Raw genomic sequence first — 4,134 nt, forward strand, 5'->3', positions numbered from 1 at the left:
CTCCTGCTCTCTCAGGAGCGCCCTTCTCCTGGTCCTCAAACCTGTAACTCCTGGTCTCTTGGAGACTCAAGCGAAGTCCACCTTGCTCTAGAAAGCCCTCCCCAATCCCTATCCCACCCCCTACTCCCAGGCTTGCCCCAGGACTGGGAACACTCACGGTCCTTCAGGGGTTTCAGGGCTTTGCCTCTGGAGGCACATAGTAGGTGCTCAGCCAGTGTTGGTCAAGTGACTGGATGGACCAAGTAGGCCTCTGAAGACCTGGAGCCAGACCAGGGAGTGGTCCAGGCCAGCTGCTGGGGGCATGTCCCCTGGCCCTCTCTGGCCCATCGGAGTGTGTGTCACCCATCCCCGTGGTTGATGGTGACGAGCCCCCACAAAGCCGCCCCGTCATCAGCCCCTCCTCCCTCTGCCATGCCCCCCCCCCCCCCCCCCGTCTCCAGGGAGTCTCTCTGTGGTGGATCCCTAGCCTTGCCAAGGCATTAACTGGTAATTTCTCCAATCAGACCCCTGTGTCAGATCAATACAGAGTGAGGCTGTCATCAGGCTGGGGGCTGTGGTCCCTGGCCTCCGGGTCTTGGTGCCATCAGCCCCTCCTATTGGCCCCCGGCTTTGCTCTAACAGGCTCTGAGCTCCTGGCCAAGGCGGGGGGGGGGGGCGGGTTGTGTCTCATGACAATCATTCTTCTCAGCCCCACCTCCCAGACAGTTCTTCTGGGCCCTTGGAGCAGTGCCAGCCTTAAATGCCGATGAAGGAGGCAGCCAGCCACCCACACAGCCTGCTACTTAGTAAGTATTTTTAGAGCCATTTCTCCAATATTTCTCTTGATAGAAAAGGGTGTTGGGGGGGCGCTCAAGATGGGAATTGGGGTTTGGAGAGAACAAGACTCTGTGTGAGCCTTTTCAGATGCAGAGCCCTCCTTCTGCGTTCTCATGGGGTGTGGAGGATTCACCCGTTCTACAGATGGGCACACTGAGGTTCAGAGAGGTTCTCTACCTTGCCAGTGGTGGAGTCAAGGTTGGAACCTTGACTTCAGGCCCCTGTCCTGGGGCCCACCTGTCTCTAAAGGGCTGGAAAGCCCCAGCCTTCTGGTACTGCCTGGGGTTAGAATGATCCAGCATGTCCAGCGTCCCTGTGGAAAATGTCCCTTCCTGCTCTGGGACAGGAGGCCAGCCTTCCGGAACGGAGGCAGAGAGCCCCCGCCTTTCAGGACCCTGGACAGGGGCCCCTTGCTTGGATCATGAGGACAAAGTTTGAAACTTCATTTCTACCTACCACAGACCCCCTAAATCAGAATCCCCAAACAGCGACCGATGCTTTGGCTTCTTTATTTTTACTTTTATTTTTAGCTTTTATTTTTTACTTTATTTTATTTTACTTCTATTTTTACTTTATTTTTTATTTTTTTTAAATTTTAACTTTATGTTTACTTTTATTTCATTTTTAGCTGACATAGTTCCCATCTGCACATCTCCGAGGTGCAGAGCTTGGTGATAACAGTAATGAGTAATGGAAGCTGTGCAGCACAGGGGAGGAGGACCACCACTCTGGTCCCTCCTGTCCCTACACTGCCCGGCATGTGCAGAAGCCCAGAGATCCCCCTGCAGTAAACGGCCCAGGATTGCCTGCCCTTTCCTGGGAGATGAAGCAGGGGCTGCACACCTGGGAGGGGCCCTCGTCACTGCCCACTGCCCCCACCACCCGTGCGTCAAGGGCGGGTCGCCTTCCAGACCTCGAGTTCCCTGTCTGTATCTAGTTGGTTAGACTCAGCGGCTGTCGAGGTGCTGCCCATTCTAGGATTAAGTAGGGGGTGATTTATAAATGAGCCTCGTAAACTGGAGGGTGCCTAGCAGGGTGGGTTAGGGAGTCCATGGGTGTGAGAGACCAAGTGCTTTACAAGGAGCACGAACCTGAAGGCCAAGGAGAGGGTGGGGGCGGGGGGCAGAGCATATTCTGTGGCAGAGGGGCTGGGGATCGGTCTGCAGTCAGGATCTCCAGAGTGACACATTTGTCAAAACGATGACCCAATTAGGCAGCAATAACTCGTGTGCACGGCTGCAGTCCGTGTAATCGCTGGTAATACCACTTAGGGATGAGCAGCTGAGTGGTGAGTGGTGAGGCCGGGCTGTGTGCTGAAGTGCTTTCTCCCCAAAGGCTCCAGGGAGGGCGGGGATGTGGGGCTCAGCTCTTCCCGGAGGACGACCCCCAGACTCAGGCGGGGAGCCCTGTGTGTTCTTGCACCCCCACTTGGAGTCTGGCCTCCCAGCTCTGTGCACTCACCCAGCTCAGCACTCGGTGTCTCGCCGGAAGCCTCCTGACCCCCCCTGCAGGTCGGGACCCGGCCCACTCACCCTCTTCGCAGTCCACATTATTGGAGAGTCCTTTCCTATTGGCTTTACTGGAGGAGTGTCCCCCAGCGACTTGAGGCTGAGTCTGGGCTGTGCCCCGGGGAGTGCGGGGGATGGCAGGGCTGCCGGGAGGGGGGTGCTCACGGCGAGTCCCCCTGCCTCAGACAAGTTGCCCTGGGGAGCAGGGGTAGGTCTGCAAACATTCTGGAACCAGCCCGATCATGAGGACCTCAGCTCTGGGGGCCAGACGCGGTCTGTCCTGGTTCCTCAGCTCTGCTCTCACATGGAGAGCCCACCATAGATTCTATGTAAGAGAGCCCACAGGATTGTGTCCCACTGGGAGGTATTTGCAAAAAAAAACAGGCATTTGGCCAAATGCAGGCCCCGGCCACTTGCCCACATCAGCTCTAGGGAGTAAACCCCTCTCGGGTCAAGAACACGTCCGTCAGATTCCCCTGTGGGCCTTCAGCCGCACACGTGTTCCTGAGGTAGAGGCTGGTGGGGGGAGTGGAGAACGGGTGAGCAGCTGGGGCTCCTTGGCCTGACAGGGCTCATGAAGGAGCCGCCCCCGGGCCAGCTGGCTATGGGACCAGCCTTTTTGTCTTTGTCCTGATGCCTGACACTGCCAGGCCCCATTGAGCAGGCAGACCCAGCAAGGCTCCTGGAGCCATTGACTTTGGCTAAGGGCACAGAGGGCTGGAGGGTGTCACTGGGACCTAACTGCTCGGCCTGGCTGCCCCGTGCAGGGCCCAAGCCCCTCGTGCAGTGTCCCACCAGGGAGCAGGGCTGTGAAGATCACTGGGTCCTGGGAGGAAGTCCCGTCTGCCTGGCGTCTGCCACCCGTGGCCCTGAGCTCCTGATAAGCTCACTCAGTTTGCTCCTCGAGCCGCACACACCCAACGTGCAGCCCGCAGTCAACAAACCCGGGGGCCCTGCTCTGAGTCCTGCGTTGTTGACTCTGTGCCTGGGAAAAACGGCACTGCCCCCTCCTAGGCCACTGTGTGGCTCAGCTGGCCCGGGCCGTACAAACAGCTCTGCCCAGCCCGTCCGAGGCCGAAGGCAGGGAAGAGGCCTGGCTGGGCCTTGAGCTGGGCTTTGGAGGGTGGATAGGAGTTTCCCAGAGGGACCAGCACCGGGCAGGTTCAGAGCAGAGTGGGGTGCACCTGAATGGTGGCTGGAGGGTGCTTGGTTGTCGTGGGGGGCGGGGTCGACATGGAAGGGCTTTGCGGGGTCCTTGAGCAGGGCCCCAGAGGCCTTCCCTCCTGCTGGGGCGGGCGGCTGCTGAGAGCCTGGGCCTCCCGGGCCGGCCGCCTCCCCAGGGCCCGTGGCCAGCGGCGCTGTCCGGCCCAGGGTGAAAATGAAGATTGATCGCCCCGGAAGGGCAGCCCTGCTCCTCCGAGCCGGCCGGGAGTTGCAGAAACAGAGCTTCATTATTACTTTAAGCGTTACTCAGCTGCTTTATTGAATTCTCCAAAGTCAGGAAAAATTTTGGCGAGATAAGAAGTTGACATTTTCAGAAGCAGCAGCGAGAACTGTGCGGGTGGCGAGGACAGAGCAGTGCCAGCGCCCGGAGAGGGCGGCCCCACCCGCGGCCCCGCCACACACGCGCCCCGCCACCAGGGCCTGGGGCCTGAGCCCAGACCAGAGAGCCGCTGGCCAGAGGGGAGGCCAGGCCGCCTCCTCTCCTCCCTGCCCCTCCCCTGCCCCTCCCCTCCTTGGCCTCCCCTCCCCCTCCCTCCTCCCCTCCCTGTCCCCCCTCCTCCCTCCTCACCCCTCCCCCTCCCTCCTC

At 59.7% G+C, this 4,134-nt stretch overlaps 1 long non-coding RNA gene across 2 annotated transcripts in view; it reads left to right on the forward strand.

The window, feature by feature from the left end:
- Positions 1–4,134, forward strand: part of LOC115279173 — a 16,618-nt gene that overhangs the window by 3,448 nt on the left and 9,036 nt on the right. The window contains exons 2-3 of one of the 2 annotated variants that reach the window (XR_003903264.1): positions 689–785; positions 904–982. This is a non-coding gene — a long non-coding RNA (uncharacterized LOC115279173). Of the gene's footprint in view, positions 1–688; positions 786–903; positions 983–4,134 lie in introns of those variants that run through there. The other variant, XR_003903263.1, reaches the window with a different exon arrangement.

The sequence above is a fragment of the Suricata suricatta genome, chromosome 15 (assembly GCF_006229205.1).
Source record: "Suricata suricatta isolate VVHF042 chromosome 15, meerkat_22Aug2017_6uvM2_HiC, whole genome shotgun sequence".
Lineage (NCBI taxonomy): Eukaryota > Metazoa > Chordata > Mammalia > Carnivora > Herpestidae > Suricata > Suricata suricatta.